The sequence below is a fragment of the Peromyscus californicus genome, unplaced genomic scaffold (assembly GCF_007827085.1).
Source record: "Peromyscus californicus insignis strain IS unplaced genomic scaffold, ASM782708v3 Scaffold_8__1_contigs__length_139910024, whole genome shotgun sequence".
NCBI classification, from domain to species: Eukaryota; Metazoa; Chordata; class Mammalia; order Rodentia; family Cricetidae; genus Peromyscus; species Peromyscus californicus.
Window position 1 is genome coordinate 123,863,587 of NW_026294606.1, and position 25,900 is coordinate 123,889,486.

Below are 25,900 nucleotides of genomic sequence, written 5' to 3' on the forward strand. Positions count from 1 at the left end.
TCCATGCCTCAGTTTCCTCACCTGTAAAACAGAACCAGTGATTGTGACTACCTCATCAGGTTTGTTATGGAAATTAAACACGTTAATCCATGTAAAGTGCTCAGGGCAATGCTTGGCACATAATAAGCACCTAAATAAATATTAACTATTTGTTTTTCTTTCATTTATTTATTCATGACCTCTTAAGCACTCAGTGAAGCAAACAAATAATGAATCAGCCTCTGCCTTTGTGGGACTCACAGAGAGACTGGATGATTATTTCTCACTCGTTTATTTATTTAATCACCTACCGTGTGCCCAATGCAGGACTAGGGTGAGCTGGGGACACAGGTAAGGGAGCATCCTTTCTTCCATGGAGGCAGACAAGCATCTCTCTGGTTCCTGGTTTCTCATCTGAGAAATAGGGACATCCTTCTCTCTTTTTTGGTTTTTCGAAGACAGCGTTTCTGTGTGTGTAGCTCTGGCTGACCTGGAACTGGCTCTGTAGATCCGCCTGCCTCTGCCTCCTGAGTGCTAGGATTGAAGACACACATCATCGCTGCCCCATTCTTATCTTTTGCTAAGAGACGAGGTGTGAAAGCGTGTCACAAACCGTACGGTGGCTGGCCTAAAGGAGCTCGTCTCTCCCCGGCTGCGTCCCTTTCTGGATCCCTCCTTCTCTGTGGCTCTTCTCCTTGGCTTGTGTGCTACCTGCTAGACGGCTGAGGTGGTGGTAGCGCCTCTCCAGTGTCTGTTGGAGGTGGGGGTCATGCTTGGATTTAGGTGTTGGTCTTTGGTGAGAGACACACCATCTGGTGGTTGGGATCTCATTCCGCCTCACTCAGCCTGGTGTCAAACCTCTGTGTGGGCCCTTTGGGAGCTTCAGGTTTGCCGCATTGGGTCTCTAGGTCATTTTCCTATGTGGTCCCTCAGCCCCATGCACCAGATTGCAAGCTGGGATCCTGTCAGAGCGATGTGGAAGGGGAAATCCTGATTCTCCTCCCCCTAGCCCAGAGGATGGAGTGCACACCTGTACTATCCCTCCCGGGAAACAAGGCCTCAGGACCAGTCACATGGTAGTTAACCACCATGTTGCCTCCCCTCCCCGTCAGCTCCTCTTATGCCTCACCTTTTTTTTTTCTTTAAAAATAATTGTATTAGTTCTTATGTGTGTGTATGATGTGCCTGTGTGTGCACGCACACGGGCCTCAGCACCCATGTGGAGGTCAGAGGACTCTCCTCCCACATGGGGACCCTGGGATCTAACACAGGCTGTCAGAGTTGGGCAGCAAACACTTTTACCCTGCTCAGTCATCTTTCTTTAATCTCACATTTATAGAGATTTATTTATGCTGCTAGGTAAGTGGTACTCAGGCACTTGTTCACTGATGGTCCCTGTTTCGGTCTAGAAGGGCTTGCTTGAGTATGCAGCACACGAGTCTTCACTCCCATGCACTCTAGGTAGAGCTGCTTACTGAGGAGCCAAAGCAGGATGGGACATGGACCTTTCAATGATTTCCTTTATCAGCATCCCTGAGTTTATTTATTTGGTGGTGGTGGTAGTGGTGGTGGTGGTGGTGGTGGTGGGTGTGTGTGTGTGTTTCAAGACAGGGTTTCTCTGTATAGCACTGGCTGTCCTGAAACTCGCTGTATAGACTTTGAACTCAGAGAGCTGCCTACCTCTGCCTCCTGAGTGCTGGGGTTGAAGGTGTATACCCAGCTGCTAGCATCCCTGATTTAAGAATTTTTCAGTTTATTTTTGCATATGTGTGTATATGTACAGGCCAGTGTGTTCCATGACAATGAGGCGAGATGACCGCTCTCCAGGAGTTGGTTTTCGCCTTCCACCTTGTTGAGACAGGAGCTCTCTTGTTTCTGCTGCTTTGCTGTGTAGTCCAGGCTAGCTGGCCTGTGAGCTTTGGGCCCATCTCTGCCTCTCATCTCATCGTGGGAGTGCTGGGATTACAGATGTGCACTACTACTTCTGGCTTTTTGTATCAGAGATCAAACTTGAGTCTTGAGAATTACGAGGCAAACCTTTACCCACTGAGCCATCTCCCTGGCTCAGCAGCCCTCATCTGTGAACGCTGAGGCAAATTGATTCCATCCCCACCCACATACATCTTCCAGTGATTTTTGGGCACAGGGGGCTTTGTAGAGATTTAAGCATTTGTAATAATTTTGTAATAACACAGATGGGGGAATCATTTGCTTTAACCTACAGAGAAACTGAGGCCCAGGCATACTCAAGCTTCCCCAGGGATATGATAGGGCCCAGAGGCAAACTTATGTATGTTTGACCACACAGTCCAAGTTCTTGGTCACGTTCTGTGGTATAGGATGAGCGTCAACACAGACTCAAATGGCCTCCCAAAGCTAACAGCCTTTCCATAGAGAGCTAGAAATGCCACAGACTAGATTATCAGGGCTGGGGCCTAAGAGGCTGAAGAGGATCCATGGACACTGGCTTTGTGTCTCTGTTTCCTTTTCTAGTCTGTCTTTGTGGGCTGTGCTGACTCTGTTCAGTTGGTCCCTGTGCCACAGGCCTAGCCAAATTCTTCCCAGAGCTCTCCTCTGGTGACCAGAAACCTGGAGGAAATGGCCGTGACCCTGCCCCCAGAAAAAAGTGGTCAGAAGCTCTGCTCTCATGTCTGTGCTTAGACTGGCGCTGACTGCTGAGGAGGCTGTCCCTCCTGCGTCTTGGCCTTCCGCAGGGCCTGGTCTGGTTTGCCGCCTCTCCCTCGGCCTCCTGTGCTCTGCCAGGGCCTGCACCTCTTTGTTTAGACGGTTCTGTCTACTTTCTGGCCCCCTCTGGCCCCATGCTAGCTCTGATTGTCTTGTTGTGTTGTGTCAGGATATTAGGCTTTTAGCATGCACTGGCTAAGTGCATGGCTAAGTGTGTGGATAAGTCATTCTATGAACTGCAATGTTGCCTGTTCCATAAGCTCTCTGATCTCACGCTCCCAAAGCTGCTGTTGTTACTGTCTCCTCCTCCTCTTCCTCCTCCTCCTCCTCCTCCTCCTCCTCCTCCACCATCCCCACCTCCACCCTTGCTGGCATGGTTGATTTGAAGAATCTTGAGGAGATGACTTCAAGCCAAGGAAAGAAAAGCGTGTGATTGCATCCTGATAGTCCTAGGCTCAAACACTTTCTCTGCTCAAAGTCTGTGGTCAACACTTTACCTATTTCTGAGCCTCAGTTTACCTTTCTGTGAAATGTGGCTGAAGACACTTCCTTGCATGTGTGTGTTGGGGGTTAAAGAATGTGAAGAGTTGGCATCAGCAGCAGCTTGGGGCTACAGTCAGTAAACTTGTAGTGTTGTCCACTTGCCCTGGGATAGATACCCAGAGTGGCTAAATGGTGTGGAGATGGATGGATGGGACAGGGTGAGGCAGTCTGGGCCAGAGTGCCGCACGGTGGGAAGGAGACCAGCTGTAGCCACAGCAGGAGCCTACTCCTGGGATAGCCAAGCTACCCTGGTCCACCGCTCTCCACGTTCCCACCCTCAGCGCTGCTGCACTGCAGATAAACATCCTAACACGTGCACTTGGGAGATGCACGGGTCACGCTCTCACCTCACCTGTGTGTCCAGACCTGCGGTTTAAGGTTGGTTTGTTTGTATTTTCATCTCTTTCAACTCCCAGGGATCTCCCTGCCTCCCAAATAATCAAAGCCATGTGCCACCACACCTGGCTTTTTATTATTTTAATTGTAAGTTTGTGCCTCAGTGTGTGTGTGTGTGTGACAGTTACGTCTGTATATGACTGTGGGTACCCGGAGGCCAGAGTAGTGGGATCCCCTGGAACTGGAGTTACAGGATGTGAAACATCTGATGTGGGTGTTGATAACACCCCAATCCTCTGCAAGAGCAATACTTGCTCTTACCCATGAGCCATCTCTCCTCTCCAGCACTCCCCCCACCTCCCACCAGGGAAACCCCACCTTTGTGCCTGTGTTTTCAGAGATCTTGAGGTGTCTGGTATCCAGCATAGGGAATGCAGATGTGGGTCCAGCTAGACCCACGCTGGTGTCTAGGGTCACTGTGAGGTAGAGAGTAGGGTGATGCTTCCCAAGCGACTGGAACACTCACCCTTGAGGCTGCCCTAGAGAAGCAGGAAGAAGAAAATCACGTGCTCCTCTCCCCAGCCACCACCGCTGCCGCCGCCGAGACTGTACACTGTCGTCTGTCTTTCTTATTTTAAAGGCACTTTTCACATTTATTTCTCTATTTGTGTGTTTGCGTGTGTATATGAGTGAGTGTATACGCCACAACATGCCTGTGGATGTCAGAGAACAATCTGTAGGAATTGTTTCTCTCCTTTTAGCATATGGGTTCTGGGGATCGAACTCAGGTCCTCAGGCTTGGTAGCCAGCTCCTTTACAAACTGAGACACTTCCTTGCCCAAGTTTTCCTTTGTGAAAAACTCATTGACTCATTGATCATGTGGAGAGTACATTTACACGACACTATGTTTTAACAGAGTACTTTAAATCTCTAGACATTTAAAATGTGCTGCTGCTGTGGTCACCTTAGCCTGGCATTCCTTTATGTACCTGGGGTCTTACTACGAGGAGGCCCCCGGCGGCCAGCAAGCCGCCTCCTCAGTGGGCTCTCACTTGGGGCCTGTCTGCCCCTAGCTTCCTTGGTCTTCCCTGTGCAGAGCAAGAGGGCAGGCCCTTCATTTGTCTTTCTGTTGGAATATGATCTCTTTGGCCCCTCCTCTTAATACAAAAGACCCAAGTCCCAGAGTAAGTTATTTGTAATTCGTTTTTAAAGTCCACATTGAGATATTAGCCATGACTGTCCGCTGTGTAGAAAAAGGAGGAGTTTGTGTTTGAAGTTTAATCCAGCCTCTACTTAAGCTCAGTCCCTGGGCAATCCTTTTTTCTGCCGCTGAGCTCAAACAGCCGGTTCTCAGGTTTGATCTGCTGCCCCACGGAGCCCTGCCCAATGTGAATTTGAAGAGTACCCCCCCACTCACCAGAGAGACTTGCAAAAAAAAAAAAAGGTGGGGGTGACCACTTTGGTACAGCAGCGTCGGCACCCATGGTGGGTCCCTGGGTCCCTCCCAGTGCCCTCTGTATTGGGGAGAGAGGCTGCCAGGGGCCTCCCCAGGCTGCAGACCTTCTGGGGACAGTTCCTTGCTTGAGGTCTCTGTGGAGCCCCTCCGAGTGCTCTCTCCTGGTGGGCAGCTAGAACTGGGGAGTCTGCCAGTGCTGTCTGACATGTGGGGGGCAGAGAGAAAGGAGGGAAGAAAGGGAGGGGAATGAAAGGCGAGAGTTTGTCGGGAACTGGTGCTGGCGGTGGAAACGGGAGCCGCAGCAGGACAGGGCCTGGTGGCCTTCAAAACTTTTCTTCTCCCCTCTCTCCACATGGCTCGGAGGATGCAGGCAGTAATTAAAGGCCCCCCGGCTCTTCGTTTTCTGTGTCCGCACCTTTGATCCGGCTCATGTCGGGCGGCTATTTTCATTGTTCCTGTCTTTCTTTCATTCTTTTTTGATGGTAGAAATGATGATCTTTGATTCTCGAGTCGGAGGTGGTCAGGAGAGTGGTATAGGTCTTACATAATGCATCTTTCACATCTTATTTTTAAACGCAGGCATAATCAGGGCCAGGCAAAGGCTGGCTTCGCTTCCACCAATGTGTGTGGGGGAGAGGAGGATGCCTGCCCTGCAGTGATGCCCTGGGGTGGTGGGGCCTGGCAGTCCTGTGCCACTGAATGAAAATTACTAGAGGAAGCTTCCCCCTCCACCCCTTTCTAAATATAACCTGGGGAGAGTTTTCCTAATTGTTCCCTGATGGAGAAATGTGCTGAGAGAGAGAGAGAGCAGGACCAGAGGACATGCCCACTCTACCGGCTTCTCTTAGAGCTTATAGGGAGCCTGTACACTCGTTATTAGTGGATGTTAATAAACTCTACAGGATGGGCTACAGAAGTCATACATGAACTGATAGTCATATGACGTGCTGGGCTGTATCGGAGGTGTGAGGTATAGGTGAGTGTGCTGTCTGGGAGGTACATTTCCAAACCTTCCTGCACCTCATCTCCCTCTGGCGTAGACAGGCCCAGGCCAGGGTTATTTGTGTAGTACCTGGACCACAGACTCAGATGGTAGCAGAGATTGAGCAGGTGATGCTAGGAAATGGGGGCTTCTGGGACTTGAACCAAGGCTACTTACTGCTCCTGAGTGCTGCTTGGATGGAGGCTGGGCCTAGTGCCTACACTCCCAGATTGCCAAGGGGAACTGGACTCTTGAGTCTTCATTAGAGTTCCTTGGAGGAATGAGACCAAAGATGTCTTTCTGTCAGGGGACAGTGGTGGAAGTCCTGGGAGGCAGGAAAGTTTGGGTGTGGTGGGGAGCAGTGGCTGCGTCAGTATGACGGACCAGCAGGAAGGCCTGGAGAGCCTTATCCTGTGCTCTACATCCGTTGCCTGTGTGGGATACTCAAGGTCCATGACTCAAGTACAGCTGCCTCTGAATGGCTGTAGGACATTTCCAGGCAGTGAATTCCATGGGTTAGAGGGTTCTGCACTTGGTGTGAAGGTCTCTTGTTAGGGACACTGAGTGTGTGGTGTTCACAAGTTTAGGGTCCTTCCTGTCCACCTCCTCCAGGCTTCAGTGCCAGAACTTTCAGGCACCGACTTCTTCAGATGGCATTATTGAGCCCTTGTTGTGCGTCTGCTTTGTGCTGAGTACTAGGCACTGGGTACTAGTACTAGGTACTCAGTACATGGTCACCAGGGCTAGTCTGGACTGGTTCCTGTAGACACCCCCACCCCACCCCATTGCACACAGGAGTGGATAATAAATAACTCATGACATAAATAATGGAGACACAGTCTCAGAACTGCAAAGTTAAGTGAGTTCACTCTCTTGTGAACATTGTGGTCCTTCATGGTCCAGGACAAGACCCTAGTAGCCCCTTGAGGCAATCGGGATATAAGCACGAGATGAACAAGACTGGTGTCATATAACAGTTTGACTGTCATCAAACACACACATTTATGTGGAGGACACATTCTATAATAACTGTAAAAAGTGTTGGCGCACACCTTTAGTCCCAGCTCTTGGGAGGCAGAAGCAGGCACATCTCCAATTTCAAGGTGAGCCTCATCTACATAGTGAGTTCCAGGACAGCCAAGGCTATGCAGAGAAACCTTGTCTCAAAGAAACAAGCAAATAAACATGTATAACCGAATAGAATGATTATAGATCAGTGGATAAAAATGCTTGCTTGTCACACAAACCCAACAAGTTCCATTCTCAAACCCACACAAAAGTAGAAGAAAACCAACTCCACAAAGTTGTCCCCACACACAAAGCAATAGTATGCTATTAAGTTTATAAACCAGTAAGCTGCATACTGTTTACTATAATTATTGAGTGCTATACGCTGTATGTGTATTCACACACTGACAGTGAGTTGTGTGGGCTTTTAATGTATACTATTCATGGGGAGACATGAACAAATGATGCTCACCCCAGATAGGGAACCGTGGACAGACCCAAGTATGGATACTGTCAAAGTCCAACTCGGTGAACCAATACATTTTATTGGGGTCACTTAGAAGAATATGGGTGAGGGGTTACTGACAGGAAGAGAAATCAAAGACAGTTGCATTACTCCAACATGGATGACAGCTCATAAAAGCTGGGGACCTGGAGCACAATTCACAACCTACAAGCAGCTTGACAAGTTGAAGAGCGTCCTTTCCAGGCAACTCAGCTTGTCTGAGAGTATCTCTCAACAATCCTTACTGTTTATACAAGCTTGGGGAGGGAGGGGTCTAGTGAATGCAGTCAGTTTCAGGGACTTCCTGAAGCCTTTGAGTTGCACTTAACAAGTTCCTCTGCTTAATATGCTTCCCTGCAGGATGTAACATCCTGTTGTCTCACCTCCTTTCTAACATGAGCTTCCCTCCAAGGTGGAAGGTTGTCATATCTGAGGAAACTGCTCTACAATAGCTTGTTTGCATCAGCAGCACCATTAACCCCTGAGTGATAAGCTGTGATCCACTGCTATGACATTAGGAAATTTCCAGGCCCATTATATACTTTTAATGTAATCATTTCTTTTCAGAACTTCATATATGAATACTGTATTTGCATTACTTCCACCCCTTTGTTCCCCCTCTCCATCTCTTCCTGTGCCCCCTCTCATATTCATGATTATTATTGTTACATGAATGCACATACACACACACATATATATGTATATATATATTATATATACACACACACATGTATGTGTAACTTACTGAGTCCATTTAGTTCGTGTGTACTTGTGTCCAGGGCTGACCCCTTGACATTAGGAAACCTATATGGGAGCTTGTCCCAGAAGAAGACTGCATCCCCAACTGCATTGGCCGCCTGCAGTTCTTTGTCTAGGGGCGGGACTCTGGGGGATCTCCCCTGTCCATGTTGGCATGCCAACTGCTGCTGTCAGTGTGCTGGTCTTGTTTAGGAAACCATGTTGATGAGAGTTTGTGGGCGAAGCTTCCCTGTTATGCCTACAAGACCCTGTCTCACAACAGATGTCTGGGACACTGGCTTTTACAGTCTTTCCACTCTTCTGTGACTTTCTCCGGCCGTTGTTACAGGTGTGCAAGTGTGCTGAGGAACAACGTGAGGACTCAGAGAAATGGTAGTGTCTCAGAAGGAGACCGAGGGGGCGCGTATTTAATAGGACAGTAGAGTAGAGGGAGGCCCAGAGAGCCAAGGCAGAAGACTGTTGGGGAGAGAGGCCACCGCTGGTGACACTGGGTGCCTGATAAGTAACAGGTATGCTTGGAGGAGAAGGGCAGAGTGGAGACATGGAGAGCTGGGGTCTTGGCTGTTGTGTGGATGGCAGTCCAGGTGGGCAGCTACCTTGGCATTGGTCAGTACAGATGCTAGATGTGGGAGAGCTTATTCCAGAGGGTGTCAGGTGCTAACATGGATATGGTCTGAATGTGGGTTAAATGTTGGAAGTAAAGGATTCTGGGCACTGGGACAAGCCCCGAGTTTCTGCCTGCACATCCAAGAACAGAAGGGTCTTTACTGAAGTCAGGGAGGTCTGCAGGAGGGTGGGATGTGAGGTGGAAACTGTTCCTTTTCTGACAGTGCTGGGCCCAGGAAGGAACCTGGGAACAGAGGTGAGGGCAGTAGGTCCAAGGAGCCAGAGCCTGGCTGCCTCTCAGCCCCCAGAAGATTCCTTGTTGTCTGAGAGTGGGGGCATTCCACATTCTGTCCCAGCCTAGTGGATTACACCTGTGCTAGCCCAGTCCACGGTGGTTTCAGCTGAGGGAACCTGTTCCTGAGGCCATAGAGCAGATGAAACGTTCGGATAGGGGTACAACCTGACCCATGGGGATTTTGCCCTGGACTGCTCTCTCTCTCTCTCATGTCAAGCATCCAGAACTTGGTGTCTGCTACCTTGTGGAGAGAGAGTAACCTGCTGGTCCTTGAACTTGTGTACCTGGCCTGGCTGCTTATTCCTGTAAATTATAGCCTTGGATGGAAGTTATGTCCAGTTCTCTTGCTCTTCCGCCAATCCTCCTGGCTGGTCAAGCTGGGCCACATCGATGGTTCCTGAGCCATGCCTTTCTGGCTGACAGGGAGGTGTATTTCTACCCGCCTACCTGACTGCACACAAATTGCTTTGCCTGGTGCACGCAGAGCCAGGCATGTGCAGCACCTGGTGCCCACAGAGTCTGGCACCCGGCCTCTGCACTCCTCACCCCGTGGCCTGTCAGGACCCCTTCATTTATGGTCCACCACTTTTGGCAGTAGTCTCTTGCAGCTGGGATGCAGTGGAAATCGGGTGCTGCTTAGTCTGGCAGAGGGCCTTGAAGGGCTCCCGTTGGGGGAGAGCTTCTGAGGAGTGCAGGCTCTGGGAGGTTGGGACCTCCCCATCCCCGATGGACTCATCTTCATGAACCAGGCCCCTGCTGTTGGGCCAGGCATCTCCTCCCTGGGGGCAGGAGCCTGATCTCACGGGCCCTTCTTCACCTAGCCAGCTTCTCTGGGACGCAGCAACCCTGTCCCCATTTTCATCCCGAAGCGGGCTATGTAAGGGAGACACAATCCGGTCTAGATAGTCGGGGGTAAGGGGGAAGCAGATGGGCCCCACATGTAAATGATTTCCTACCCGCAGCCTGAGGTCTTTTTACCCTCTGACCCACTATTTCTCTCCTCATCCAGCCTCTGTGCTGAGCACAAGGTATTGGCATCCTCATAGCACTTTGTAAATGTCCCTTTAATTCTCCCTAGGACAACTGGAGAATTTAAATCTCTGGTAAAACAACTCAAGAATTCAGTAGAGGAATCAAGACAGCACACTGAGTTGAATTTTGGGAAAAACATTTCTTATTCTCTAAACATGCTGTATTCTTGAGTGTTTTTTCCTCTTGGTCTTTGTCCACACATGTATGGGTTTCTGGGACTATAACTAATGTACTCTGCTGTGACTCAGTAAGCTCGTGGTTGGGGCCACAGCTGTCACATTCAAGCACGAGGGGACCCCATGTGAGATGACTTCGAGGGACTCGGCTTCATGGCCTGCCCGTTGGAAATGTCCAGGAGGCCTCTCCTCTTCCACGGTTTGTCGTTTAGATGCACAGGTGGCCGTTATCACTATACTCTGAATTAGGGTTTACATGGGCTACCACTAAGCAGCCTTCTGGAAATCAGTCTTCTGATTTTATCTGTTTATCTGTCTAAAAAATGTGAGGATTGACCTTATTGAGTTCCAACATTCCAAAAATCAGAACACAAAACAAGGAATATACTCATAGTGTATAGGAACATACTAATTAAGCATGAGTGTACATGCTCTGTGTTAAACAGAATATATTTTTAGAGCCCATGTTTGACGCATGCCTATAATCACAACACTCCAGAGATTAAGGCAAGATATCATAAGTTTGAGGCCTAGGCTACATAGTGAGACTCTGTAAGAAAAGTAAAAAAGGAGGAAAGAAAGGAGAAAGCAAGCCTTTTATTGTTAAATAGAAGGGTATGCTTGCCATTACACACGAGAATTTACTTATGCTCAACACAAGCACATACGCTATCCCAAGTTGCAATGCCGGTTACTCAGTGTTTGGTGTTAGAACTTTCTTGGCAGCTCTTCAGCTATCTGTAGTTCCTTCCTTCCTTCCTTCCTTCCTTCCTTCCTTCCTTCCTTTCTTCCTCCCCCACCCCTTCTTTCTTTTTTTCTTGGCTTGTTGAGACAGGGTTTCTCTGTGTAGCCCTGGCTGTCCTGGATCTCGCTCTGTAGACCAGGCTGGCCTAGAACTCACAGAGATCCGCCTGCCTCCTCCTCCCAGGTGCTGGGATTAAAGGCATGCACCACTCTCATCCAGCTTTTTTCCCCCTAATTTTTTTCAGTGTTTATTTTATGTGCATTGTTGTTTTGCCTGTATGTATGTTTGTGCGAGGGTGTCAGCTCCCCTGGAACTGGAGTTACAGGTAGCTGGGAACTGCCATGTGGGTGCTGGGAATTGAACCCGGGTCCTCTGGAAGAGCAGCCAGTGTTCTTAACCACTGAGCCATCTCGCCAGCCCTCATCTGTAGTTTCCTAATCAGTGTCTGTCTTTGAATGAGGTAGTGAGCTTTTTGAAGGGTTCCCTTGGCCTTGGTCACCACCGAATGCTCCATTCTGCGGCTCTACACAGAAGAGCTACGCAGACATTTGTTGGGTGAAAGGTGGGAGAACAAAGTTGGTGGCCGACATGAGCACCTTCTGCCACCTGCTCACAGGATTACAGTGCGTCAGGACACGGATTGATGTCAGTCCCTCTTCACAAGGCCCGGGAGGCTGTGGCCATGGTCAGGCAGGAATGAGATGCTGTCAAAGTGTTTCCCTGGTCTCTGAGGCCCCCTTGTTTTCCACACATGCCTGGTGGGGTCTTAGGCTGCTGGCGGTAGAGGGGTCCCCTGAAGTCTATTTCGAGCTGTCACCATAAGGCACATGGATAATAATTGTAAGGCCGCAAGATAACTGCCATTTGTAGAGTGTCTGTGATAGCGCTCCCTTTCCTCGCTACAACAGCCCTGGACTGTCATTCCCGCTTTAGAGATGAGGAAACCAGGCCTCATTGGGGCTTGGTAATTTGCCTGAAGTGGCAGGGACTGTATTCAAGCCTGTGACCTCCTCCTTCAGAGCTCCATGAGCTCACTACCCCACTTCCAGCCTTCGATTCCATCTCTCTCGGCCTCCTGCTGAGCTCCAGGCTCCGTCCCATCTGTCGGAGGTTCTGTTCTGGCCAGATGCGATGTGCCTCCTGGGATCCCCAGGCAGGACAGTTGCTGCTGAGGGAGGTGGAATGAATTCACAGACCTCGGCCTCCATCCAGACCCTGGTCTGCCAGTGCGGCCAGGAGGGCCTAGCAGCCCCGGGGCTTGCGCCCAGCCAGCCTTCTGGACTCAGCTCCTTTCCTAAGCAGGTGGGGTGGGACCCACCAGAGAACTCATCCTGCCTGTTGTCCTCAGTGGTGGAGGAAGGCTGTGGGAAAGAAGTGAGCGAGGTTAAAAGAAAAGCGCAGGAGAGGAGGAGGGTGGTGGAACCCCAGAGGGTGTAGGGAAAGAAGATGGGAGGCGAAGCCCGCAGACCTAGGATGTCAGAGCTGGTCCTGAGGGAAGTAGAGTGAGGAGTGGACAAGTGGCGTGGAGAGGGAAAGAAGCAGGAAGGAGTGGAGGGGGCCGAGGCGAGTCGGAGGTGGGGTGGCGGGGGGTGTTGGGAGGGGAGGGCTGTGTGAAGTACATTTGAAAGGCCTAACATGCAAATCTTGAAAATTATAGTCCCAGCAACCTCCAGGAAGTTGGTGGCAGCAGTTGGGGTGGGGCTAAGGCTATGGGCTGAGCAGGCTGCAGGTTGTTTTCATGGGGGGGAGAGAGAGAGAGAGAGAGAGAGAGAGAGAGAGAGAGAGAGAGAGAGAGAGAGAGAGAGAGAAGAGGAGGAGGAGGAGGAGGAGGAGGAGGAGGAGGAGGAGGAGGGGAGAGGAAGGGAGGGAAGGGGAGGGGAGTCTTGCCGCCCGCAAGTTGGGGTGACATGATCCTGACTTAGTCTCGTGAGCCCTCACTTTTCAGCACTCACCCTGCTCTATCTTCTCAGGCCATGCTTTCAGTACCATGGTTTGTAACCCACCCAACTTGTTCACAAGTGTTTTGTCTGCATGTATGTCTGTGTACACATCTGTGCACCATGTGCATGCCTGCTGTCCACGGAGGCTAGGAGAGTGTGTCAGATCCCCTGGAACTAGAGTTAGAGACAGCCATGGGCTACCATGTGGGTGCTGGGAATCAGAACCAGGTCCTCTGGACTAGCAGCTCGTGTTCTCTTAACCAATGTGCTGTATCTCCAGCTCCTAAAAGAGCAAGCTTTTTACATGTCGTCCACGGCTCCTGACCGGTCTGCTTCTGGGAACAGACTGAGATTCCGTGGGCTCTGGCTTTCTTGAGCCAGGCAAACCTTAGTGTTCCTGACATTTGCATTATTTGTACTGGTTCTTGTGGCATGTATTTCTTTCTTTCTTTCTTTCTTTCTTTCTTTCTTTCTTTCTTTCTTTCTTTCTTTCTTTCTTTCTTTCATTCATTCATTCATTCATTCATTCATTCATTCATCTGCTGCATAGTTGAGTTTAGTTGCAACAACCTGTGTGCCAAGGTACTCCAGGGCACCACAGCTAACTCTCAGAGTCTCAGTAGGGTGATAACATTGCCACAGGAAGCCCAGCAATACAAAACCCATCCAAGACATGCTGTGCGTTGGATGTACTGTAAACTGCTAGCTTCAGATTGGCCACCATTTCGGTGTTAGACTGTGCTGTCATCATCCTTTGGGTGGCCTTGTATCTTTGCAGAGCTGAGCTTTTGATGGTTGCCCTGGGTGAAAAGCTGCCACTCAAAGAAATCTATGTGGAAAGAGAAATAAGGATAACATGTCCAATCTGCTTCCAAGACTGAAGTTGCGCATTGCCCAGATGAGAGATGATATGGGCCTTTTGAGGGTTGGGGATTTGATCTCTGGAGAGGTAGATAGGAAAGCCTTGGGCATTGAAAACAGCAGCGAACTGAGATGACCTGGGCTTAGCTGCTGTGTCCAGACTGGAGTGAGCGTGGAAGACTGCATTAGTAGCTGGTTGCCGTGGTCCAAAGCACCTGACCAACTTGCCTGACCAAAGCTAGAGTGCCCAGGTTCTGGAAGCCAGCTGCCAAGTGGGAACCCATGTTCTATTCTCCTCTTGGACTTGGGAGTGGCTAGGTCTGGCTGCTGAGTAGATTCTGATTTCTCCAAACTAAAGCCATCACTACCATGACTCAGGACAAAGGATGCCTTTGGTGTTCAGCCATTTTTTCCAGAACCATCTTTCACTTCCCACTTCCTTCCCCATTGAATTTGTACCTACCAACCCACCTACCCATGATGCCTTGGGTCAGGGTAAACCAGCACAAGTGAGACAGCAGGGTGGGCATAGGAGGTGGCAGTTGGTATAGGGGTGAGGAGGTGAGTGCAGAGGAGGAACATGGACCAAAGACATGGCCAATCAACACCCTGCCCTACTTAATTCTTCCAGTTACTTAGCACCTCATCTGACCGCTCTTTTCTTCCTGTCACTGCGTCCAGGACTGCAACTCTTTGAATGCAAGGGCTTTGTCTTACTTCCTGATGATTCCTCAGGTCACAGAGGATCCAGAAGGGCTCTGAGCACTTCTTGTTAAGGTGATCTGGCCCAAGCTGCTTGGTGTATCTATATGAAAAGTAAAACATGGAAGTTGAGAGTAAAATATTTTGCTTTTATTCTTACAGTTGCTAGTGAATGTGTTCAGTGTAGACTCTCAGTAAGCAGATGGAGTGGGGAGACAATCTGCATCTCTACCTGGCTCCCAGTTGAGGCCTGGGATGCTGGTCCTCACCCCTTGGGAGAGGCTGCTCCTGACTCCTAAGCTGCCCTCCCCTCCCCACCCTTCCCATGCCTTCTGCTCACATCAGAGCTTTGGCAGCCCCGGGCATGAATGAGAAGGTCAGTTGTCCGTGTGATGAGTTGGAGGTACCAGCACAGCTGTTCCCATGTCTTTAAACAGAGATCTTCGTCAAGTCCCATCTGGGGCTCCAAATGACCCATGGTCCTGTATGAGCATCGATCTTATCCCGGGAAGAAGAGGACTGTTTGAGTCTCGCCCTAAGTAGTCTTCATGCAGCCGGAGTGTGCTTTCCTGGGCAGGCTTGCCTGTGACTGCCTGTGTTCTGCCTGGAGTTTCCCACCCGTGTGAGGCTCCACCTACCTCAGACAGTGAGGAAGCCTGGTGGGCTGCCAGATACCCCTCCCCTTCATCTTGGAGCAGGGTGCTATTGGGGTCCCTCATGGAGCAGGGCCACTCTCTATTTCCCTACTGGGCATCACAGCCTTCTCTTGCCAGTTCTGGGTTGTTTGGATGCTCAGGTCTGGGAATGGCAACTTTCCGAGGGGACTGGAGGGAGGTTGTCCCCACCCCTTTGTTCTTTCTGTACCTTTGGGGATTTCAGTCGGTGATGACACAAAATTGGGCTTGTGGGCCAGAGCTGAGCTGTTCCTATTTGTCGCTCAGTGCTTTGATTGACGTATTTGTTTATTCATTCCCTTATGCAGTTGGTCTGTGTTTGCTAACCATGGCCAGTGCTCTAGGCTGGAGGGCCACAGTAGCTGGATCGGGTGTGTATGTGTGGGTGTGTTCAGAGTACACGTGTAATACACATGGCTTGCAGGTGCACATATGTACAGGTGTGTGTGTGTGTGTGTGTACATGCATGTACGTGTGTGTGTGTGTGTGTACATGCATGTACGTGTGTGTGTGTGTGTGCCTGTAGACAGAACGGTAAGAGCAGTTTAGATGGAAATGACATCAGCTTTGGAAACCTCCCTGGCCTGCATCCATCCCATGCTGGAGCCGCTGTTTGCTAGAGCAGATTTTGTAGCTTGGCTTCATGTGCGTGTGAGCACTTGGGTGTGTTTTAATTAACTAGAACATTTGCCTGGGAATGAGCAGCGCCGGCAGCAGGCGCAAAGGCAGCTGGAGGGGGCGGGGCAGCAGCAGTGTGGAGGAGCCCATGCAGCCTGTGTTTCGAATGTGCCAGTCCCAGCTGATGGTGCCACAGGAGCGTGGAGCGGCAAGCAGCCCCTGGTGCTGGGCATCACCCCAGCAGGAGGGTTTCTAGGTGTGGGTGAGCTCCTCGGAGTCCCTGGAACTCCTGCTACCACGAGTGGGGCATGTGGCTCTCACAGAGATCAAGGTGGACTTTGCACCACCAGATGTGTCGGCTACCCCCTTTATCCCTGCCCAGCATCCAGCATGTGCAGTCCTCTGTGTCTCTTTGTTGCATGCACAAGACAGTAAGCAGAGGAAATGGAGGCTCAGAGAGGTTAAGTATTATCTCGAGGGTCACACAGCTCTAAGTGTTATCTTTGTTTTCACCCTGTGAAATTCTGGCACAGGGAATTTCTGCTCCCGGTGGACGTACGGACGCCACAGCTGTGTGTGCACCTCACCCCCTGCCTCAAGCAGCTCTTTGCTTGTCTAGCGTGGGAAGGGTGATAGGAAGGGTGCCTTACCAGGCTATCTGCTGGGAGAGGACTTTGTCCCATCAGAGGTCAGGATGGGAATGGGAGAGCTAGGGCTGAGTCTCTCTCTGAGACCAGTTGGCCACTGGCAGCTCACAGGTGATGGAGGTGCTGAAGGCACCCCATTGAAGGCCTTGTCTCCTCCCACTGTGGTCTGTTTCAGGGGCTTGAAGTGTCCCTGCTGCTGTGCACGCCTGAGCACCCCAGAGGAGATGTTTTCCTTCTGTGCTTTGGCCTTAGCTTTGTTATTCCACTCTTCACCAGGCCCCACTGCCCGGTGAATCCTGCAATCGTGCCTTATGCACGCCTCCCTCCTGCCTCCTCGTGGCCCAGACTCCACCCAGATTGGCTTTGAGACTCTAGCTGAGTGACATCACCTCTCAGAGCCTTCCTGGTAAGGTGGGTGACATGTGAGGGATACAGTAGCTGTCACTCCCTGTGTCCACTTTCCCCGAGTGCAGACGCCTGTGTGCCCACAGGCCCTGGTTGAAGGCTCATCTTTTCTGCGTCTCCCGGCTGTCTGGAGCAGACAGACAGTCGTTTCTTGAATGCCAGCTGCGCTTTCTTACGTTGGCCCCTCATTATTTCCTCCTTTATATTTTTCCCCCTAAATTAAGACCCAGCACGAGGCCTACCTGCCCTTGGTGTCCCTGATCTCCTGGCCACGCCTGAGCATCCTGGGATGGAGGGGACCTTCTGGTAGTCTTTCCATGCTTACCTTGCCCCTGTGCTGGCTTTGCCTTTGTGCTGGCTCCATCCCACACTTGACATTTCTTCTTCATGGGCACACATCAGCTCAGCACTTGGAGAGCCCTCGTTACACTGATGATCAGAGCGGGCTTTCCAGGCATCAGGGGAAGGAGGGTGGGGTGGGATGAGAATGTGCACACTCACATGACTGTGCACTAGAGCGAATAACATATGCTTGTGTCTGCCCATGTGTGCACACTCATTCATGTCTGTGCCCCTTAGTCCAGAGCTCCCATCTATTTGGTTGATTATCAGAGTAATGAGAACCAGCCAATGGCAGCTGGAATTTTCCATAACAGGCTCTAAGTCCAGGGCTGGCCCCATTAGACTCCAGAGGCCCTCACTGGTGTGTGTGTGTGTGTGTGTGTGTGTCTTTTAATGCCATGAAACTGCCATGAAATTATTTGATAATATAGCATCAGAAGTTTGCCTGTATAGGAATCTTTTCCAATAGTGTAAAAAGTGCTGATGAAGAGAAGCTGGTGGGGATGTATTTGAGGGGTCACTGGGTGCCAGCATCCTTTGGAAGAAGTGAGGCCACTGTCCTCCCATCTGGAAGAACCGCCTGAAGCCTCAGCCTCCAGAAAGTGGTATTTTCTTGTTTCTCCGGGGCTAGGGATGTGGTTGGCATGCTTGTTGTAAGTAAGGTGATCTGCATAGGCTCTGTCAGATAGGAGTAATTACCTGGGCAGCAGGGTGGGACGGTGGGTCTCACCTGCTACTGGAGATCTGCCCTCGGGCTCCTGTGTCCACTGATCCTCTGCTGGAGTTGTTTTTCCTAGGAAGCTGTCAGTCTGTGGCCCAGGACTTTGGTCAACGCCCTTGGCTATACTTTCCATTTGACGTTACCAGTGACTCCGAGGGCATTAGGTCCTCATGTTTATGCCTCAGTTTCTTCCTCTGGGAAGGAGGAATAGCAACCAGTATCCATACACAGCAGAATAAAGAGACAGCGCAGCTGTGTATGACATGTTATTCGTGGTCCTGAGCTTTAGAAAGCTTGCAGCTGTGTTTCTGTGGGTGGTTTTAGTGATAGAATTTGACCTGAGCTGCTTGCAATGTTTTAGGGGTGGTGGTTTTCTTTACTATAGAAACATCAATATACTTGGTTGCTCTGGGAACCCCCAAATACTCAAGAAACACAGTTTCCTCCCCAAAAGGTCTGAATGCAGGCCATGCCTGGCTGCAGGGGCTGTGCCTCTTACAAGTGGAAGACGTGTATGGGGAACCCAGACAATCGCTCTCATTGGATACTAGATGGAGCTGTCATGGAGCTCCACAGCTGTATGCTCATTAGATACTGGATGGAGCTGTCATGGAGCTCCACAGCTGTATGCTCATTGGATACTAGATGGAGCTGTCATGGAGCTCCACAGCTGTATGCTCATTGGATACTAGATGGAGCTGTCATGGAGCTCCACAGCTGTATGCTCATTGGATACTGGATGGAGCTGTCATGGAGCTCCACAGCAGTATGCTCATTGGATACTAGATGGAGCTGTCATGGAGCTCCACAGCAGTATGGCTGTGTCTCATTGATGCCTTTTTCCTTCTCTGTCCCTCTTGGCCACGTAGGCAGGGAGGGCCCTTCATCTGCTTGCCGCTTGTCATGCCCAACATATGTGGGCACTGTTACTTTTTGGTAGGCATGGCAGTGCCCTGTAGTGGCTTGATTTGTGGTTGGGACCTCAAGGAAGAGTCAAGGTCCTGCCCTGGGGGTCAGCCTTGAGGTGGGTGCTGTCTGGCCTGTGGTCTCCTGAGAGTGTGGTAGCAGAAGGGTCCTCTTCACAGACGCTTCTCTAGAGTAGCCGTCCTTGTGTTATAGGACATGCCGGGTGCACATTGACCACCATTTCTCCTGCATCCCCGGGGTGGCCAAGCTCAGCTAATGAGGGATGCTGGGCCTTGCTAGGCATGGGATCCTGCAGGCTCTGAACCATCTTGTGAAGGCTGTGGGATCTGAAGCCTCATGTGCCCGTAAAGGAAAGCAATTAGGAAAACCACCCCTTATATATTGGATGTTGACCCCCCCAGTAAGACATTGCCCCAGTGTTTCATGCCCAAGTCCCTCAGCTGACTGTGCAGTTCTGTCTGGACAGTGAGCACCCTGCTTTGGTGCTCTGGGCATAATCCTGTCCACATGACAACTCCTAAAAGTGGTCCCCCCTCCAATTCCACGTTCTAAAAGGAGGCTTGAAACATCTTGCCTCAAGCTGGTATTGCCAGCTAACTGTATTTTATATTCATGTTTGGGTTGTGAAAACCAGCCATTAAGAAAATCCCTGCTTCAGATTAATTGCGGTCTACACTGGCTCAGAATGAGGTGGTGCACCATATCCCTTGGGTTTCAGCTTTTGGGTTGCGGGAGTTGGAGCACACAGGGCAGCTGAGTCTCAGATAGGGGTGCGCCTTTGATGGAGATGCCTCAGTGGGCAGACATGAGGAACGGCTGGAAGGTAGGAACCTGACTCTCATCTGCCCAGCTTGGCACCAGGTTGCTGCCTCCATCAGAGGGTCTTGTGGCTCAATGACCCATACCCTTGGCTGAGATTCATTCCTATGTAGCCTGCCTTCTTTGGAAGGAGCCCTGCATTTTTGTGGCCCACAGAAGCAGTTGCTTGGGGGCCAGATACTGGGAAATGCTGATGTCGGCTAGTTGACAATACCCACCATGTGCTGAATTCTGTGCTAATAGCAACTGCCACGTGCTGGGTGCTGTGCTGAGTGGCTGCATGTCATGGACCTGTGCCGGCTACTCTCCCGTTTGATTATCACCAGGCAGAGCTCCCGGGCTGCAGCAGCTGTTGCCCCCAGTCAGGGCCCCAGGTGAGTGTCTATTTAGCACCAGCCTCCCTTGACTTTGCCTTCGCTGCTCACGGCCTCGACTAAGGGGAGCAGACAGATGAACCTCATCTCCTTTTCCAGTTGTCCCAATCAGCCCAGGCTTGTCACAGCATTTTGATGTTTATGAAGAATATTTCCAACCATCCTTCTCATCTGACCCCCACTGCAGCCCTGTGAAGTATATGGAACCAAATGTGGGACTGTGGTTCAGTATGGCTACACAGCCTCGGGTGTGGAAGCCAAACCCCCACCCAGTGCTTGATCCCCAGCCTATTAGGGCCGTTGGACTAGGGTATCATTAATGGTATTTTTCTTCTGCTTCTTTTCTGAATCTTGATGGTAAGAGAATGAAGTTGGCTGCATCTCTTGGCAAGTTCCAGTGTGAGGACTCCCGCCCTCGAGGCCCAGATCCTATCAGGATAGGGTTCCACGTGTGTCTGTCTGGGTGTTCTGCCAGCTGCCTGCCAGTTGTGGGATAGAGATGGCTACAGGGAGGTGGTGTGGTCTTGCTGGATCTACAGAGGAAAGACACTCACATCCTGTCTACTGGGGTTGTGGCTGGCCTCTCAGGAGACCCATGCAGAGATGAGGCAGAGTCAAGACCATCTCAGTACCTACTCCATTTAGTGCGCCCTGTGGGACAGGGAGGCCAGTCACTGAACTCTCATTCCCTTCCATCTGCAGGTTAGGGGAGAGGCATTCATTGCCATTGTCTTCATTGTATGGCTGAGGTTAGAAGCTCTAAGAGGGGAGATCAGTTTCTTCACCTGCAGAATGTGCTGTCTGCCGATGCTGAGCAGTGCTTAAGGAAGGACTGTCCCTGGGGTCTACTTCCCGTGCCACAACTGCCTCACATGGTTCTCACCCCTGTCAGCTGTCTGGACCTTGGCTATCCTTGGCAGGGGGCGGGGAGGGGAGAGGTGTGCCATAGGCCACTATGGGTCATACTAAGCTAAGTGGAAGAGATCCCTAAATAGGACTGCTGTCAATCCAGAGGGGCTTACGAAGTGGAACCTATAGCCTGGTCTCTTTTCTGAACACTTGGTGGTGTCAAAAGGAACTGTTGCCCGTATAATAGATCACGGGAGGAGCCACGCTGGTGGGGGCAGGGTGAGAGCTTGGTGGGTCTGGTAAGAGTCTCCCAGGAGGACTTGGCTCCCTCTGGGATACTGTTCCTAAACGCTGGGAGCTTGAGTTCCCTTCTACTTCCACTATTTCCAAATCTGAGGGATGAGAAAGGAATTCTTGCCCAGCTCCTCCTTAGCACGGGGTCTGGGAGACTCGGGACTCTGTGTACCTTTGTGTGGGCAAGGACTGCAGGTCTGGATCTGAGTTGGATGGTTCAAGGCTCATGAAGTCCGCAGCCACTTTTAGTACCTGCTATGCCCCTGTCTGAAAGTAATCCCTTGCTGGGGCTTTAGACTAGCTCACCCTTGGGAGTCCTTCTGAGTACAGTGTGCAGCACGGAGCAGGCAAGACCAGAGCAGTTGCTTTGGGAAGTAGACTGGTGTCAGGGCCTTGCCAGTGTGGCCAGAGTCCCGTCCACAGCACCACCCCACAGTACCAGCTCAGGCTCCTCACCTCCCTGAGCCTCGGCTTCCTTTTTTTTTTTGAGTATGGACATCACAGCTGAATTGACCCCAGAGTGCCACTGTAAGAACTGGGAAGGGTAGGTGTTCACAACTGTTGTCTGCCTCGGGATCAGAATCCTTCTAGAAGGTTCTTGTTTCCTTGGCTGGTTATTTTTTGCCCTTTATGTGGTGTCTTTATAGCATTTCTCCCTGTATTCAGTTTGTTTCTCCAATGTTTCATTTAACTGAGGTCAACCATGTTTTGTAGAGTTAAAATGGAACATTTCAGAAATCAGCCGTTTTTAAGTTTCAAATTGCACACTGTGTTGAGTGGCCAGTAGAATCCTGTGCTGTGTCTTGGGGTTCACCAGGTCACCCAACTTCAGAGCCTGCAGCCATCTCTGAGCCTAAGCACAAGGGATGCTTGGGAAGGTTGTAGAGTTGGGCATTGGTAAAAGAGCTGGCCTTGCTTCAGGGCTGGGCCTGGAGCAGCTGCTAGCTTGTTCCTACCCGCAACTTCTTCATTCTGTGCCTTCTTTCTGGTGGCCGCCATCCCCTCCCCTGGCCTCTGTCCCCGCTCCCAGTTGCCCTCATGACTTAGCCCAGGTGGCAAGTTGAGTAGAGAAATGACTCCATGGAAATAGAGTGCTTGCCACCAGCCTGGGCCTCAGGTGTGCACACAGTGGTCCTCCCTAGAGTCTTGGCGAGCTGGACCTCCCCGGTCTTCAGCTGTTAGGCAGGGATGGAGGAGCTGAGAGAAGTGTGTGTGCATGTACCTGCGCGTGGTGTGGTACTCTATGCTATGTAGCTGTGTATATGTATGACCATGCATGTGTAACTGCATGTATGTGACCACGTGCAAAGAGCTGTGTACCTGTATCTCTCTCTCCCTCTCCCCCCCCCCCCCTCTGTATGTGGCTATGTGTCTGTATGCATGTTTCAGGCTGGTATCAAGGCTTGGGACTTGAACTAGTGGCCCAGTAATGTATGGTGGGGCTGTGTTACCTCCTCTGCTGGTTGAAACACTTGGAACACAGTCATACACGTGTAGATAATTAGAACAAAAACCAAAGAACAATTCTATTCAAAGAGACCCAGCAGAGAGGCTGGGGCCGCCCAAGATCTGGGGGGCTATGTTCTGTCTCCCCAGTTCACTGTAGCCGTCTGTGCGTTTTGATCACACTATTTAGAAAATCCCTTTGTTGCATAATAAACTGACGTCGGTCCACTCGCCTTGTTGCTGTGAAGTTTGCTGTGTTTGGGGCCCACTCGGGACAGCAGGCCATTAGGCACTGATTAAATGAGCTAATTTTAATTTGTTCAGTGGTTACAGATGCTGAGACCTTTTCCTGCCCTTTTCTCCCAGCTCTATTTATTTATCCACCCCTCACACCACTACCAAAGAAAAAGACCTCAGGTTTTCCTTTTCTCTTTCTATCCTCCCTTAAAAATAAACATAGCAAAAACATTTTTAACAAAAACTAATGCTAGGAATGAGGGCTTGACCATGGCTCAGCGGGAATGGCCTCCAGAGGTGCCGTGGGGCCCACTGTGTTGAGCTGGGGTAAGGCGTGGGCCACCCACTGTGGTTGAGGAGGAGGAGGAGGAGCTGGATGAGGCCCACTCTAGGCCTTCAAGAGCTCCCGTCTCCTCCTGGCCTTTGTGTGAAGACTCTCCGAGCTCCATTCCCCTCCTCTGCTTCTTCACCCTGGCTAAGTCTTACCTGTTGGGCTCCACATAGAGGTCGCCTTTGCCAGGATACCACCCAGCACCCCTGTACTCTCATACTTCCAAGTGCTCTCCAGTGCCTGTCACCCTCACAGATGTGTGGGAACCCCACAACTTTTGGGGTTCATCCTCCTGCCTCTAACACCAAGGTGCTTGGCAGCTATCCTCTGTTGAAAGACTGGATGAGTGGATGACTGTACGAACAGGTGACTGGCATCCATGTGCATTGATAGGTAGATCTACACGCCTCTGTACATCCATATGCGTGGAGAGCTGGGCCTGCCACGTGCCCAGCCCCGAGTGTTAGGACCTGGGGTCCCACCAATTATGAACTGTTGGCCATGGCTATGTGCAACAGGCAGTTTCAGTCCTCTGATGGGATGGAAGGCACTCTTTCCCTGTGCTGTGTGGCAAGGATGCACCTAGACACCACACCGCGATGGTGGGATACACACCATGCTCACTCACTCCTGGCTGGCTGTCCTGATTCCAGCCCTCGGGCCCAGCTCTGCTGAGAACCTGCCTGACAGCCTTGCAGAGGGAAGAAAATTGCGCCTTCAGTGTTTTTACTTTCTTTTATATTTATTTGGTATTTAAACAGCACTTTAGGCCAAGTGGACCTTGGGTGCAGAATGTACCAACCACAAAAGGTACTCAGAGCGCAGAAATGAATGACTGTGATTTAGCGGTAGCTGTCCAGCCCTGCATCAGCAGCTGGGTCCCCTCCCTGCCCTTGCATTTTGAACACCGCCTTCTGCTCTGGCTGGGCACCTTAGCCAGCAGCAGGTCTCCCTGGAGCTGAACAGCAACCAGCCAGTTTCCAGGCCTGGTTTTCATTTGCTGTGAGCGCTGCTTCCCGCAGACAGTACCCCACCCACTCCACCCAGGGGCCTCCGAAAGGCTGTCCCCCATCCTGTGCTGGCCAACTGGGTGTGACTGAGAGTCCCTTTGCTGCCTGTCTTTGGTCCTTACTTCAGCCCCAAGCTCAGGCCTTCCTCCTCTGTGGATTCCTAAGACAGAGCTTCCTTGGCACCCCTGGGGTCTGGGCCTCCGTTGAGCCAACATCTGGCCATGTGGCCTGAGCTTGGCCTGCTCCGTCTTCTCCCTCTCCATCTGCCGCCCCTCCTTTCCCAAGCCTCTTCCTCTCCCCACTAGCTGGAATCCCCGCCAAGCCCGCAGCGGGAGCAGCACACCCTCAACCCAGCCTTTCTGGGCTGGCCAGGCAAGGCGGGTGGAGATGCATCCCGTGGCTGAGGTCACCCGTGGGCCAGTGGGAAGTGCCTGTCTCCCCCTTGCCTGCCCTGCCTCCAGTGCTGGGAACACGGGCTCAAGTCTGGTCCTTTTGGCACCAGCCACTTGCCTCTTGGGCACCCTGGTGAGCATGGGGAGAGGTAAGGGTGGGGTGGCGTGGGAGGGGAGGCACAGACTGACCCTGGGAAGAGGGAAGGACACATCCATCAGGCCTTAGTCTGCACGGGATGCCAAGTCCCATTGGAGGCTCCCAGCTTGTTGAGTGTGGAGTGTCTGTGCTGTGTATCAAATCCAGAAGGCAGGAAACTGGGTTTTTCCAATGAAGGGGGTAAAATGAACAGGCTGTCTGCCAAGGAGAGACTGTTGGCCAGTGTCAGACCTGCTTGGGGCTCTGAATTGTGGGAGTGGGACAACCTCGGGGTGCCTGCTGCTTTCTGGGTCTCACACCATGCTCTTGCTTCTCTGTTACCCGTCCCTTCTTGACCTATTCTGTTAGCTTCTTGTTGCCCCCGTCCTTCAAGGAGCCCTGGCTTGCATCTCCTTCATCTGTGTGCCTCTGAATTTGGGTACCCTGAGTGTCTCTTGGCTCTTCAGCCCTACTACCAGCCAGAGAGCTGAGGGAGTGCTGGTTTCTGGGTTTGACCTTGCTGTTCACAAAGCATCCCTGCTCATGCGTTGCTGCCCTCTCTGCTCAGACGGGTAACATTGCTTACGGGGTAAGAGGCCAGGTCTCTGGACAGGTTCCTGGGGCTTTGCCAGAGGTGTGTGGGGGTGGGAAGTGAGGATTGCTCCTGGCCAGCCACTTGTTCTCCTCAGGAGGGGACTGGTGAGGTCCTTTCTGTTTATGTCGTAACCAGGCTACCGAGATGGCAAACTTAGGTTCTGCAATTACACAGCATTTCAGCAGCAAATTGATAGGATAACGTGTTATTATTGGCTACTGGGTTAATAGCTATTTTGGCAGGAGTACCAATCCTGCGTGGTGTTGCTGGCATGGGTGTAAGGATGGCGCAGTAGGGTAGAGGAATGGTGGGTGCGTCTTGCGTGGAACAGCAGACTCCGAGGACTCGGGTCCTGACAGCGCCTGCGTGGAGGATGCTCAGTCCTGATGAGCTGTTGCCAAAACTAAGACCAGAGAGGGTGAGTGAGCAGCAGCAGGTCACAGAGTGAGTTGGTTTCTGTAGGGATCTGGGC

General features: G+C 51.2%; 1 protein-coding gene across 5 annotated transcripts in view; it reads left to right on the forward strand.

Annotated features, from left to right (window-relative positions):
• Znf423 (zinc finger protein 423) overlaps positions 1-25,900 on the forward strand; it is a 304,941-nt gene that overhangs the window by 132,612 nt on the left and 146,429 nt on the right. Inside the window, exon 1 of one of the 5 annotated variants that reach the window (XM_052727725.1) lies at positions 24,717-24,830. The exons of 3 other annotated variants lie outside the window; for them this stretch is intronic. The gene's annotated coding sequence lies outside the window, so the exon portion shown is untranslated. Of the gene's footprint in view, positions 1-24,716; positions 24,831-25,756; positions 25,847-25,900 lie in introns of those variants that run through there. One more of the 5 variants, XM_052727724.1, reaches the window with a different exon arrangement.